The sequence below is a fragment of the Pinus tabuliformis genome, chromosome J (assembly GCF_031772625.1).
Source record: "Pinus tabuliformis cultivar Carrire ecotype Pingquan chromosome J, CPIR1, whole genome shotgun sequence".
Classification (NCBI taxonomy): domain Eukaryota; kingdom Viridiplantae; phylum Streptophyta; class Pinopsida; order Pinales; family Pinaceae; genus Pinus; species Pinus tabuliformis.
Window position 1 is genome coordinate 1,371,188,878 of NC_142295.1, and position 16,471 is coordinate 1,371,205,348.

Here is a 16,471-nt window from a genome sequence, read left to right on the forward strand (position 1 = left end):
TCAAAATTGTGAGACTAGTATGATGATGATAATTATGATGTCAATTTCAACAGCGAATTCAAGAGGACCTGTTGCCACTTTATGTGAGAGAGTCCAGTTTACGTCACATGCTTGTGATATATCAACCCATTCAAAGGAGATCATTTCCTTGTAAGAGAGACATGGCCACTTACTTGTGAGAATAAGCTCTTGGAATTGTGTATGAGAATATTTCTTCGATACTGTCACTATTGTGAGAATTCTACTTCTTTGTAAAGGAGACTATCTTTGAAGAGAAGAGAATGAAGTGGTTCATGGATTCATGAGCGTGGAGACATAGCCAACATCAAGTGAACTCCGTTACCAACTTGGAGATATCTTCCCTTATGTGTTTGATATCTTCTAGTTTTCTTATGCATGTATTTCTACTTTCTGCAATTATGTTGAGATGCATTAAGTGATTATAGAGAGAGAGAAAGCACAGTGAAATGATGTTTTAATTCAAATTGGGTTCAAGCCTTCAAATGCAATTAAGTTCAATTAAAACGGTCATATAAAACTAGTCCTTTTAAGTCAGCCAAATCCAGTTCAAGTTTGTATTTTATATATCTATCTATCTATCTATCTATCTATATATATATATATATATATATATATATATATATATATAACCATCTATTTGCATGACAAGGGGAGAAAAACCATGTAGCACCGGAACAACGAGTGGGTGGAACAAGTATTTGGAACCCTACCCAAAAACAAATACCGAGGCAAGAATATTTCATAAAATATTCTATAGTGTATTGTAGAGAATATTCCTTGGGAATTCTACTATCATGAATCTTGGAGATTCTTAAGGGATCTAGAATTGACAGTGTCAGACTCTATCTGTGTTTATACTCATTTTACTTAGAATTTCACAAGGAATTCATCGGTGCAGTCATAATGGAGATTTGAGCAATATATCTAAGGGTTCATGGTAGAAGGCCATTTTTTCCATTAATGTTTGGCACGAGGTTCAAGGAAACAATGCACTTTCCAGAAGGTGGTTGATTCTATAGTCAAAATTCACAAAATGATGAGAGGAACATATTGGTGATGTGTTAGCCGTGTTTTGAGCAACACTGTGACCGCCTTGGAACGAGAACCGATGTAAGCTTTATGCATTTATGGATTTTGTCTCTTTTTAGATATTGCGAAGAGATGAATGTATGTTGTAGGATTTGGTGATCTTCGTATGTTGTAGCAAGGCAACAAGATCAAAATCATCATAGGGAAATCATAATTTGAGGCTTGCCCACAAATCAGGATGGTGTGAAGTTAAGAAAACACCACTTTGACACTCCGTCATAAAGTAGTCATGTTTATAGTCATTGGCCTCATAATTATGAGACTAGTATGATGATGATGAGCATAGTTTGAAACTGAACAACAGATTCAAAAGGACCTGTTCCCACTTCATGTGAGAGAGTATAGTTTATGCCACATGCTTGTGAGAATTAGCTCTTGGAATTGTGTATAAGAGAATCTCTTCAATACTTCCACTGTTATAGGAATTCTACCGCCACTTGAACATGTGGGAATTCAACACTTTGTAAAGGTGAGTATCTTTGATGAAGAGAATGAAGTGGTTCATGGATTCATGAGACCGGAGATGTAGCCCACACTGGGTGAACTCCATTACCAACTTGGTGATATTTTCCCTTATGTTTTTTATATCTTGTCTCATGTTTTCTGATGCATGTATTTCTACATTCTGCAATTATGGTGAGATGCATTAAGTGATGATAAAGAAAGAAAAAACATAATTAAATGATGTTTTAATTCAAATTGGATTCAAGCCTTCAAATGCAATCACATTCAATTAAAATGGTCCTATAAATCTAATCCTTTTAAGTGAGCCAAATCTAGATCAAGTTCGTATCAGATGTTCACCCTGGATCAGATCTCCAAGCCACCTCATTTGTATTAATACATGTTACATTTATTAAATATTCTCCATACTTTAATTTAACTCCATCTTTTCTTATTTTAAAGATATATTTAGCATCCCTTTATACATAAATATATGTATATATCCCTTCCTTTATATTAAAATATGGCTTACAAGAGGTTATGATTATACCACTTCCATTGTTTAATAGTATTGAGTCTAGCACATATCGACACACACACACACACACACACACATATATATATATATATTAACCACCCCAAAGGAATATTATATAACTATATTAATTCAAGGTTTGATATTATATGAGACAAATCTTGGTTACTTGTGCCATGTGGTATATTTCTTAGGGACTTTCTGGATCATTTACGAATTTATGCCACCCATGTTTACCTCCACGCGTTGTTGTATTATGTTGACATGGTGCTAATTTCAAACCCTATGATCAATGGGCGATATTACTTTTTGAAATATCTATGACTCACATTGATTAGGGTTAAGTTATGGTTTTGATGACTACACCTTACTATCATCCTAGAAATTTCATTCACTCGTCTCTGTGCTATTCAGACAAAGCCCTGCAAGCTTCAAGACTTGTTTGGTTTCCATCCCTTAACATTTGGTTTTTATTTTTCTTGTAACTGGTTCCAGGGCTATAATTCTCTGGCTCAAGTGTTTCCAATTCCTAGTACTCGTAACCAGAATTTGTTCCTCTATGTTGAGGGTTTCTATTATAGGTATAATTTATTGTTTATGCAAGGTTTTTATGCTTGAAAATAGACAAGAATACTATTTGTTAGTTCTTATATATATTTCCTCTTAAATAATTTAAGGACTGTGCTTTTGTTTGGTTGCAAGGAGCAATTTGTCTTGAGTGGTTTCTGTGTTATGGCTACGGATCCTTTTTGAGTCCTTTACTATTGGGTTTCCATCATATACTAGAGGTTGAGGATAACCTTGCATTTATGGTTTCACCATTTTTCTAGTAGGTATTATATAAACCCTCATCTTATCTCTTTTCCCAATTACAAAAAGAGATTAGTTATCAAGTCACAATTTCTATTTCAGAATTATATATAAATCTTCTAGTCACCTATGTTATGACATTTGGGGTATTTCCCTTTTGAGACTCGTATCTATATATATCTATATATATATATATATATATATATATATATATATATATATATATATATATAGAGAGAGAGAGAGAGAGAGAGAGAGAGAGAGAGATGTTATGAAACCAGCTCACAAAAAGAGATAAAAGATAGATAAATGCCTTCAAAATAAGCCTCTTCGAGGGGGAAACCTCCTTTACATTACACAAATGAACAATTCATGGATGATACAAATGACAAGACCTACTTTCTATATATAGGAGTCTAAGGAGTCATAATATAATCAGAGCCGACATAACAATAATAATGTAAGGTCACAACAATAACAATAATGGGCTTTTATGGGGCACAATAATAGCAATATGGTGACTACATAGGCACAAAAATAAAATAAGGGGTTAGACTAGTAGTATAGGGACATAACATGCCCCTCTCATTCAAAAAGTGTTGTCCTCAATGCTTGAGTAGTTTTGGATGCTTCTGTATAAAATTCTCGTACTCCCATGTGGAATATTCAGCGAGTAAGTTCTTCCACTTGATGAGATACTCTGAAATTGATTGATTGCGTAGATGTCGAGTTCTTGTTTCCGTGACTGATTCAGGTTCCAATATGATTTTTCCTTCCTTGTTAAGTTTCGACAATATTGTTTGAATCGGGAGCTTGTCACTTATAACCTTCTTTAAGCATGAAACATGGAAAACTGGGGGCACTTGGGAAGATGCAGGAAGCTCCAATTTGTATTCCATAGTACCAATCTGTTCCAGCACCTTGTAAGGACCATAGTACTTTGGTGATAATTTATTATCCTTCTTATATTACTTGAGGGACTTTTGTTTGTATGGTTGTATTCGTAAAAATACCCAGTCACCTATATCAAAACTTCTTTCGTTACGATGTTGATCTGCCTATTGTTTCATTCATTTATGTGCGAAAGTGAGGTTATCCTTTTTCTTCTTCATATGTCCTTCTATCTTGAGAGTTTGAGGAGTGGTAATTCCTGCCAATTCATTACAAGATATTGTCAGATTCACTTCTTCTTTCTTGGGGTTGGTTCCTGGTGTATATCCTCTTCTTTTGACGTTTCTTGATCCTTTTCTTCCTTCTATTCACATTGATCAACATAAAATAATTTCTTCTTAGCACACTTATGACCTTTAGTGTATTTGTTATCACAACTGTAACAAAGGTCATTTTATCCTTTTTCTTCCAATTGTTGTGGTGTCAACCTTATAGGTTGTGGAAGGCTAGGAGCAACAACACTTCCATCTTTATAATTGTGAGTGGTAGGATTCCTTGTTGCCATAATTTTGCTTTCAATTTTTGTTTCCAGCCTGAATTCCTTCTCCAATGAATCAGGTTTCCAAATAAGAACCTCATGTTTAATGTTATCATTTAAAGTCCCTATGAAGACATCAATCCTCTGCTTCTCTGGAATGTCATTTACCCTTATATTCAATTTTTGGAATTCCTCAATGTGCTCTACCATTGAACCCTTTTGTTTGAGATTTATCATTTGACTAAAGAAGGTGTTTCTCTTTGTATCCTCATAATGTGCTATCGTTTAATTTGTAAAAATTGACCAAGTGAGAAGTGGTTTACAAGCTCAAAGCCCTTTATACGATAAAAATTGCTTCGGTTCTAAATATAAAGATGCAATACGTACCTTTTGTAAAGGTTGCACATCATGTAGATCAAAATATTTCTCCATATGTAGTATCCATGTTATGGGATCCTTGCCATCAAACATCCTCATATCAATATTTGGAATATGGTGGGTCTTCAATCCAATGTTAGATTCTATGAAATCATGATTAACATTTATTTTTTTCTCATCATGAGTTTCCTCTACTACCTTTTCGTCATTAGGAAGCCTTTCTTGTAGTAGCTTTGTCCCACCTTCCTTCAACCTTCCATATCTTTCTTAAAATATTCCACGTATTTCTTCCAAGATGATTTCATACCACTGATATCAGATTCCATAGCATAGATAAAATTATTTATCTTAGCTTCGATCACATTCTTCAAATCATCCATCGAATTTTGATTACTAAGTGTTTCTATTTTCTTGATTCGAGTCATTCTTTTTCTTGCTTTTAGTAGCTCGATCTTTAATATGTTGTATCTCTCAAAATTTCAGCTCTCCAAGGTCTAAACTTGCAACTTACAATAGCCCTCTGTGTCCTCTTTCCAATTCCACCAGTGTGATCGAAATTGGGTTCTCCAATAAAGAGTTATGCCCGATATCCCAAGATGACCTGATTATACACTTTTTTTAGTAGAGCAAACTTGTACAAAGTACCACGTTTCACTGTTCAACCTTCAGATCTGAAACTGATACAGAAAAAACTACAGTCTGTCCTCTCTCTGTAACTTCTTACGAAATTTCAACCTGATGCTCAGAGAAAAAGTTATGACGATTTTACCAAGGTCACCTGTTTGGAATGTAATTTGGGAGTCTGCAGAAACCCTAATTTCCTCAGATCATATATCTGAAAGTATAATGAGACAAGATCTTAAATTTGGAAGGTAGCTTCAACGAGAGTTTGTCTCAAATGGGTTTTTTTTTTTCTTCTGAAACAGCGCAGAAAAAAAGTTATAGCGAAAATTCCATGATGACCTATTTGGAGCAGCAAAACCCTAGAATCCAAAGCTTTGATACCAAATGTTATGAAACCAGCTCACAAAAAGATAGATAAATGCCTTCAAAATAAGCCTCTTCGAGGGGGAAACCTCCTTTACATTACACAAATGAACATTTCTTGGATGATACAAATGACAAGACCTCCTTTCTATATATAGGAGTCTAAGGGGTCATAATATAATCAGAGTCGACATAACAATAATAATGTAAGGGCACAACAATAACAATAGTGGGCTTCTATGGGGCACAATAATAACAATATGGGATTGCATGGGCACACCAATATAATAAGGGGGTTGCACTAATAACAATAAGGGGTTACACTAGTAGTATAGGGACCTAACAAATATATATATATATATATATATATATATATATGGAATATCTCATTTTGTTTTTAAATTTAGTTATATATAAATTTTAATCATTCCATTTATAAGTTGGCCTGTTGAATATGAGATTATCTCCAGTCATAGTTGGGCTCTCTAGGTTGAAACGCTACCCCTGTACGAGTTATTGATGGAATACAAATGGGTTGTTTATAAGCCCTATTATTTATGATTATTATAACTATTTTACAATCATGATTGTAGTTTCTTTTTACTTATTACTGTCAGTATAATGATTTAAATTCTACAGTCCTTAGGGTTTTTGTCCTTTAGGGTTTTATATTTCTTTTATGAATGTTTACATTCTTCTTCCGTAACCCTGTCATTTAAATGTTGTTACAAGATTTTAAATTTTGATAAGTTTTAGTTTATTTTCCATGCTTTCTTCCTTCGATAACATAAGAGATAACAATGCCATGTACTAAAGCATAGTTACCTTATTACATAGGGTTTTAGCGAAGCGCAAGGGTTACATCTTTACTCAGGTAAATACATTACAATTTCCCTTCCTTTTCTTCTCCTTCATTTCTTTTGGAATTTATATTAATAAATATTGACACATTTTATCTATTTCCTATTGTTTATCTAGGTAATACTTTTGCAAGTTTGTTAATTCTTTTCCTTCAATGTTTCCAAATCGAGACGCTTCAACAACTTATTGGAAATTCAATTTCCTTTACTAGGTTGTATGTTCATGTACCCTTGGAATCATGTTTTCTTTCACGCGGTTTCTGTTATTCGAGGCAAAACTACCAAGATTTATGTCAACTGTTTTGGTTTGTAAACTGTTATTATTAATTTCCACCTCCATTCTGGAAGATTATGAATCATCAATCTTCTATTCATGCATATGTAATCTAATTATGGGTGTTCTCAATCCATAACTATTGTCATTTAAATGTATTAAAGTCAATTTTATTGACCCATTCTGCTACTTGGGAAGCTTTCATTTTATTAATACAATACTGAAATTATTATATTTTCAATTGTATGACTAAACAATTCTCTTCATGTGCTCATATTCTCCTATCTTTCAACAATTGTTCATGGTTTCTCTTTCTCTCGTTGTATAAACTAATTAACCCATTTGTATGACTATTTTATATATATCTACCAGACTTTGTTGTAGACATTTACTTTACTTAGATGTATTTGTTCCCTTAATATTTGAGATATTTTGTCTCCTGTATAGTAGTTTATTTAAATTGTTTCTCTTATGAGACTAAAGTGTTCAAGTCTCTATGACCTTCTTATATTTCATGCAAATTTCTATAGTTATTGGTCTTTTCCAATAACCATTATGAAATAAATTTTTCTAGGTTTATATAGTCAATACTACAATGTAATTCTCACTACTGCAATTATTATATCGATATCCATGTACATTACAATAACCTTTTCTCGTTGCATTATATATATATATATATATATATATATATATATATAATCTTTTTAAATATTAACTCAAGTAATGGACTAATATTAATTTCCTTTTTTTATTAACAACTATATTATAAAAGTTTAGGATATATATATATATATATATATATATATATATATATATATATATATATATGACTCTTCATCTTGAGACTATATTTCTTCCATTCAACATAGACAACTTTTCATAAGTCTTGTTTTAATTCTAGCCTATAAATGCTTATGCTTCTTCTGTATTCTAGTACTTCCAATTTACTGATACAAGAAGTCTAGAAATCTATGATAATAACTAGACATTCCTACTTTTCTCGAAAATTGTGCAGTAAGATAATTTATTTTTTTATTTTAAATATCATCTAACACAAAATAAATTTCCTTGGCTCTTTTTTCTACCTTTACATATTCTACTGTAGATTTACTAGTAAACTATTTTCATGAATAAATCTGAAAACTATACTTAATACTTTTTGAAATTTTCAATTCTTTGTTGTTAAATTTAACATCATACTATAAGTTTGAACTTGCACAAAGATTTAAATAAAGCATAAAATTTCCTTTTTTCCTAAAAAACTCAAAGGGTTAAGAACATCAACTTGAAAATTTAAGTCTTGAACTGATACAGTAGTTCACTAGCTCCACCCAACCTTTGATACCTCTCTTCCCCAATGGTATCCCCCCAAGCACTTAGGTCTGTAAGTAATCAATTCTGTTTACTTTTGTCCTTTCTTTCCTCTCACGATATTAGCTCCACATGATTCTTTTTGTTTCTAGCAAGATCACAAAAGTGGATTATCCCCTTACCAATTAGTTGGTAGTTGGTAACTACCTCGACCTCACCCAACAAGTGGAAGGTAGTTATTTGTGCATTTATGAGCTCCACTTCCCCACTCTCAAAGACAACTTCATGTCTTTTAAGGAAGTTAGTGATAAATTACTTCCATGATCATTAATAATTTAATCATTTAGATTAAATGCCTAGGACTTATTGAGTGGTAATCAATATCAATAATTAACTTACGACCGTAACTCATTCAACCAAGTGTAACTTCAACATCAGTTTCCAGATATTTATTTTATTAATAACATTATAAATACAAGATTTACATTTAGCCTTTTTCAATTTATCACATTGACAAACTATTTCCAAATAATTCTTGTAAAGTTAAGGCACAATCACAATATCATTTTTTCCATCTTCACAAAATGCAATTTCAACTTCTCCTCGAAAATTATCTTTCATGTTACTTTCACCCTCTTTAGGTAAAGACTCAAAGCATTGTTGTAACCTCTCAAAGATATTATTTGGCATATATCTTTTACCTTTCTCCAAAATGGGCTTCTTTGTATCATAACTCTTAGATTCTTTATTACTGTTTATCTCATTCACTCTTGATCTTTAATGCTAGTAAAAAATAGTAGCCTTTTCTTCCACTCCACATTCACACTTCTTAGTTTCTATAAGATTATTTTCGGTTCCTCCACGTTTAGTATGCTCATTATTTATTGAAATTGGATTTTTCCTTAATCATCCTACCTTGGGATTTCTTCTTTGTAGAAGCCTCTATCTCTGTTCTTTTCTAGGTCATTTCCTAACACATCAAAACCTTTGATTTCCGCATCTTTAATGACCAATTTATTGTCTTGTTGTTCCCCACCTTTTTATGGAACAAATAAATCTATTTGAAATGTTTGAAGATTTTCTTCAAGGTTACTCTTTTCAGATAAATATTTAACCTCGACTTTAGAAGAATTATTCTCTATAGATATTTTGACCTTGTTTTGTTCCAATGTCTGTATAATACGTTTTGTTGATGAAAAAACATCAAGCACTAGTAGAAACCAAACACCTACTTCCTTTATGTTTCTTGCTTGAGAGAGTATAGAAGAAGAATGTACAGGGGTCTCCCTTGCTTGATTTATGTGGGCACTTGTTCGAACCTTGTTAGAAAGCGCTAACCATGTAAAATAACATGGGTGTGCCTTCACCCAAGATTAAGCTCATTCTATCCTTTTTATTAGGCCCCTATTATGATCCTTGCATTTTCACCAAAGGGGGAACTAATCCAGTTGCCACATTTTTAAATAAAACCTCCAAGATGGTAGGAGAGGTGGCTCTAATACCATTGTAGTATCCCGTAGGGAAAATTACCCTTCGGGTTATAAGAAGCATATGAAAAATTGCACTAGTACCACAATAACTCTTTCAATTCAACAAAGAAGACATTGAATGCACAACATTGTAAACAAGTAGATGATTTTTCAATAATACCAACAATACATAGCAAGTTACAATTTCATAGTCTCACTCCTAGGGCTATTACTCCAGCAAATTTTGTGATACAACTCTCAACAATTTAGAAATAGTAGCACTATTTTATAGGGATTACAATATTAATTTCCCTATTAACAACACAACTAACCACCTTACAAGATCTTTATATTACTACTCAATTTTCCTTCACAGTGTCGTTTCCTCTGAAGTTGTTGCCTTGTAATCATTATATAGTCGCAAAAAAATTGTTGTTGTCCTAATAAGCCTTGTTGCAACCTAAATATGTCATAAGGCCTTCGTTGTTGCCTAGATTGGGTCATTGCTACCCTAACTTTCCTTAGCGCTTTGTTTCCCTGACTCCAATTTGTTGCACTAGATGTTGCCTTAGATAGGGTCTATTTTCATAAGAAAGGATTCATATGTGGCCATAACCACAAGGTGGCTCACTCAAACCATCGTTGCCCCGATTCAAACCTCTGAAGATCGCTCTACTAAAGAATTTAACCTGCGTTGTCACAAAAAATTCCTTTGGGGTATTCGCTTGCTCAAGTAGGTGCCTTAGAATTAGCGTACGGAACTTCACTACTTCAGAACTATTGTGTTGTCACTAGACATTCCTTAAGATAGCCATTGCCTCAAATAGGCCTTCATGTCTAAAGTGTTGCCTTAGATTACTTATGGTAACGTTACAAGGGTAATCCCCTTCCCAGGGAAAGCCTTAGAGTTAACACGTTGCCACAAAAATTCCTTAGGGAATGTCACAGAGTGAGACAGTGCCCAACTTACGTTGTCCCAACATACCTTTTCTCCTGAAACAATGCCACATGACCTCGCCGCCACATATTTACTCCCGCAAAAAACCTTGATTACCACAAATAATTTAAAGATGCTTCAGAAATTATGCTAAACAAAATAGATAGAAGGGATTCAGTACAGTGGAATCTTTCACCATTGAAACCAATAAAAAAAGTTGTCCCAAAACCCTCCAAGAGCCTCAGCTGAAATTCAAAAAGATCCATGATGAGAAAATTGATTCTCCCTTGAAATTTTCTGGTTACCCACGAGGTGTTATTAAACCAGTTTATTATTTCTATTACTTATACACAAGACATTTCAATCTTAAGCTAAAATTAATAAATAAAAAAATGAACAACACCATTCACCAAATAATATTTGTAGAGGGATACACGAGAAACCAATCACACAATTGACACAAGTATTTTTGGACAAACATACTTGGAAAAACCACAATGCAGAGAAACCAATTTTCAGTATGAGGGTTTATATTATTATCTTCAACAAAAAATACTATTGATAAAATACAAAAATTTCTTTCCTCTCACTGGAAAATCTCCGACAAATCATTAATATCCACCTCTGCTAATCAAAATGACTAGGGGAATAACGCTTTGGCCGCTTTCCTGCAATATGCACTGCCTCCACCAACTCGCATTGGCTCTTTGACAAACTTGCACCACTCACACGTTAAATTTTCTAAAGCTTAATCTTCCTTCCCAAAAAATTGATGTGTCTTCTAGGAAATTAACACTACCTCCTGAAGAACTCGTACCTCTAGAAATCTCACACTTTCTCTAGAAAATTAACTTGACCCACTTCTGTAGAAAATAAACTGATAGTAAAAATCTCCCTTTGAAACTCAAAAGCTAGAAGTCTCTCGGAAGAAGAATAACTCTGGAAAATATCTTGCCAACCATTGATGCTGAAAGCCTCCTAGTTTCTTACTAAAACTCACCCAACTTGAATGATATCTATGATCTGATCTGTCTCAAATGTTTCTCATCGATATCCCTTTATAATCTCTTATTCACAAAAGAATGGCTATGATTAGAAATTAACTTGATCCAATTGATGACTAATATCAACTTACGAAATTTCTACAAGCTTCTAGAGGTAAAAATCGATCTTATCTCAACTAATGTTAATTAATTGTCCACTTTTCCCTAAGTTTAGACATAGGAAATGTTTAAAAATCACTAATTGACGTAATTGTGATATTTTCCTTAGGTGAAACTAAGGAAAAATTACATGTGCTTGGAGATAATTAATTACCTTTTGTTCATAGCCTCAATGGCACCTCTTAAGGCTAGAACACATGTCCGAGCTACAATATTAAACATCTCCTACCTCCTTTTTATAGATTTTCTTTAGGATTTTTCCCTCTTAATTTTGAGTGTCTCCCAAGAATTCCCTATATTTTCCCCCAAATTTGGCTTCCATTGCAATTTTATCCTTTATTTACCCCAAATTATATAATGTTATCCCAACAACATTAAATAATTGGGCTTCCCTCTCTACAAATGACTATAGCCTACGAAGTTAACTAGGATACTTTGTCCTCCCTTAGGCAATTTAATTAGAAGAGGACATTACAAAGTGATGATAAACCCCATCTTGTTGTGGGAATATTTGTTTACTTTCTATTTTGGGAATTGACTTTATGGAGTTCTTCACTTTGAAAATTATTTTAAGTTTGTTATGTGGTGTTTTGGCTTGTCAACACCCTTTTTAAGTTCTTGATCTAGTTTGTTGTTGGATGTTTTGGTTTGCCAACATCTTTTGGCTATTTCACATGCAACTCATTTGTTATATTAATAGTCAACAAAAGCTTTAATGTCAAAAAAAACCAAGGGAAACCAAGGATATTAGATGAAGAGACTACCAAAAGACTTGAAGAGGAAATTTGCAAGAAGGTTGAAGAACCACTAATTATGGAAGGCATCAAATAAAAAATGCAATCCAAAATTATATAAGGACAATACAATTTGAAGTAGAACAATAACCCTAAGTTGCAAAAGGAGAAATTCCTCGGGGGTAGCTCAATTGGTGATAATTGTGTTATGGAGTATTATGTAAACTTTGAGATTCAAGGTTTAGATCCCCTCAATTAATTTGTGTCTACAGAAGGGTTGTACATAGGCACCTAGAGGTTATAGTGGTAGTGGTCAAAATTGACCTCATGTCATGCAAGTACAAAATGGACCCAGTTGCCAATTCCTCTAGATACAAATAAATAAATAAAACAAAAAAAGAAAGAAAGTAAAAAGTTGCAAAATAAGGAACTCTCAAATACAAGAAGGCCACCATAAAACACTTAAAGAAGTTGAACTCTAGTTCAACGATGGAAGAATAAAATATGATGTTATTATCTCAAAAGCATGGGCAACTAAAAATCAAACACAACAAATGGAGCATGTCATTGTATGTGAAAAGAAGATGGATGATAAGGATCTAGAAATCTAAGAAAAACCATCAAACATGGAAATTTATCAACACCCTCGTACCAAGAAATTTGGCAAGAAAATCAACATCAACATTACCAAGGAATAAGATGGTAGTGTTTGTAAGATTTGTGGAATAAATAATGAAGGAACCATTATGCACTAAGATATTACCAAATAGAAACAACTAACAAACTTAACAACAATGCATGCAATTAAAGGAAAATAAATTATATAATAGCAAACTACTAAAAGTTGATGCCAAAAAATTCAATACAGACGGGTGGATAATATTAGTGATAGAAAGAAAGCAAGAAATAAGGAAATCCTATTACTTAGTCTCATCACATGAAAACCCATGGCTATAAAGTTTTGAAGACAATTTTTTGTAGGAGGCTACTATGTTATGACCCTAATTGATCCATGTGGATATTGGTGGCACCCACCTATTCCACTTGGAACCCCACTGTTGTTTCTTTCAGTTTCCTTAATTGTAGCACAACTTACTATTTTTGGCAATTTTTCGGGTTTTAAAATTTCGAATCCGTTTTGAAGGCCTAAAAGGCGTTTTTTTTTTTTGGGAAAATAGAGAGACAAGAAAAGTGCAATACCATTTTACTATTTATTTTTTGCCTCCTCTTGTAGATCTTCAAAAAGAGGTATTATGATAGTCAAACAGAGATCATATGCCAAAGTTAGGACCCCAAGAAGTTAACATTCCAACTAACCCCAACGAGACCCACAAGCTTTTGACGTTTCATCTCCTAGGGTTAGGTTTTTGGATGTTTAGGGTTTCCCATTGTTTCTTCATGATAACAAGGCCACTGATCCTCATTGTAACATGCTCAAAAGGTTTGTAGCCACCACATCTCTTCTCAGAGATAAACTACCATCACCCGAACTAGTTTATCTCCATTCTACATGTAACAATTTTCGGTACTTTGTTATTAATGAATTAAAGTTTTGTTTTCATTGTAGCTTTGTGTGTGTGTGTGTGTTTTTATATCTGTATTTCTTTTCATTCCTGCATAAATCCAGATCACTAATAGGTGTTTGTGTGTGTGTAATGGAGTTAAATGAATATGTAATAGGGTTTGACCTAATAGGAGGCCCACATAAAGGTCAATATTGTCATTTTTGTAGACATCAATTTGTGATTTGGCCATATGGATGCACAAGGGTTATTTGGAGGAAGTTCCCTTAATGGATAATGAGTTATTGTGCAACTTGTCTCTATTATCACTTTGGGAGTTGTGCTCCTCACACATATTTGGTGTATATTGTGTGAGATCTAGTTTCTTATGTTATTTTATGCATTGGGTTCATAATATTTGGTGTATATTGTGTGTGATCTAGTTTCTTATGTTATTTTATGCATTGGGTTCATAATAAAGTTTCACTCTTATGATTCAAACAAGTGATTAGGAGTTACTACCCTAGTCTTAATGTCTTGCTTGAATACTTTTTAAGTCATAAAAGGTCTCTCTTGGTCTTTGCCTTAGTCTCATGTCCCAGTTAATCACTTTTCCTTGCATAAATTCCCATTTGAATTTGTCTCTGGTCTACTTAGCATTGTTGGGATCCTTGCACCGAAATATTGCCAAAGTTAGCTAGGAATTCATGTCTGAGACGACTTCCACCCTTGTCCTTGGAAAACATGATTTCTTCATGAGTCAAACTTGTTTAACTGGGATATTTACTTTAGCCTCCTTTTTGTGGCTTGCTTGATGTGAATTATTTCGTTCTTACTAGGTTTATATTTCAAAAGTTACACTAACTATCTAATTTTTTTTTTTTCTTAATTCATGTTGTTGGTCCAATTTTTGTATGCTTAGGGAGTAAGCACCCACAATTTCATTAAACAAGGAAGATTCTATACCCATTAATTATGGTTTTTATTGGTGTTTCCTGACAAATAGATTTGCATAAATAGATTACTTCTCTCATTCATTCACTCTTCAAACTTGCTCTCTCAACTCTAATTAGCTTACTTTGTAGAATATAATATTATATATCTCATAGTCTCTTGGATCTCCATCAATGCTCTCCTTCATTCTCATTGCTCAAGGAGGTCCTATTGTTTTCATCCACAACCTTCATATGTTGATTTGAGTCTTCCCTTTTGCTTTTCAGCTTTGCAATTGCAACGTACAATGATTTCAAGCATTCCTCTCCCTACACTTCAATTGGTCTCTTCCCTATAACTTTGAGGGGTTCCTTTAGAAATTAGCTTGTGAGGTAGGAGGCTTCCTTCTATCAAGGGTGAATGAGCATACTCTCTTTCCTTGTTTTATAGTTAGTAGTGTAGATTTGTTTATGCATCACTTCTTTGCTTAATTTTTGTTACATATATTTCTAGGGATTGGGAAAACTTATTGATTTTGTAGAAGGATCTTAGAAAACCAGTTATACTAAGGAGGTCTAACCTCTCTTTTATTTGTGTTTATTATGTGTTTACTTTCTCATGTAAATTTAAAGAACATTGTTAGTTAGGGTTACACATATTTAAGGGCTCTCACCCTCCTACAGAGTCAATTCACCACTTTGTTTTCCTTTCTAATTGCTCAAACACCATAAAAAGGTGGGAATAAACCCTAATGCTTCTTATTCATTGCTTTTATTAAGGTTGGAATTAAAAATAATGTTTCATTTCAATTTTTCTTCCTTTATTTTCAAATTTACTTTCAACTTGTAGTTTAAGTAGAACGACAAAAGTTAACGGCCTAGTATAATTTGGTTTGCTTATTTTGCTTGGATATAATTGATTTTCCATTGAAAAGTAACCTAATACAAATCACATATCAATCCATAACAACCATTTAACATTAAAATAATTAACCCCAATCAACTTAGTGATCCTTTCCCTCGCTTCCCTTCCTAGCTTCCCTGCTTTTTCTATAAACTTTGTGGTGACTCCACCTCCATTTAAACTAGCCATCCTAGCTATGTTAGGGAGTTTTCATACTTCCCTAAGGGTTTCATTTTATTTCCTTTCCTATCCCATTCCTAGGGTTAGTTGGCCCCTTCTACTGTAACATAGTCTTTCTATCTCTTCCTCCTAGATCAGCTTCTATTCCATCCTTGGCCCAAAAACATCTACAAAAACATATGCATCCTTTCCCTTTTATATTGTAACATAGTCTTTCTACCTCTTCCTCCTAAAAGAAGTTATATTCCATATGCTAGCCATAAAACATCTACCAAAAATTTCCATCCTTGACCTCTTACATTGTGACATAGTCTTCCTACCTATTCCTCCTAGAGTGGGTTCTATTCCATTCTTGGTCCAACAAAACCTACAAAAACATGTCAATGAGGTTGTGCTCAAATTGGCTTAGTAAAAGAAAATTGGAGGAAAAATGTGCCCAGTTTATGTTGGTATTTTGGATTCATTAAAATTCAAAAAAGAAATAAATGCATAAAAATAGGAAACTGAAT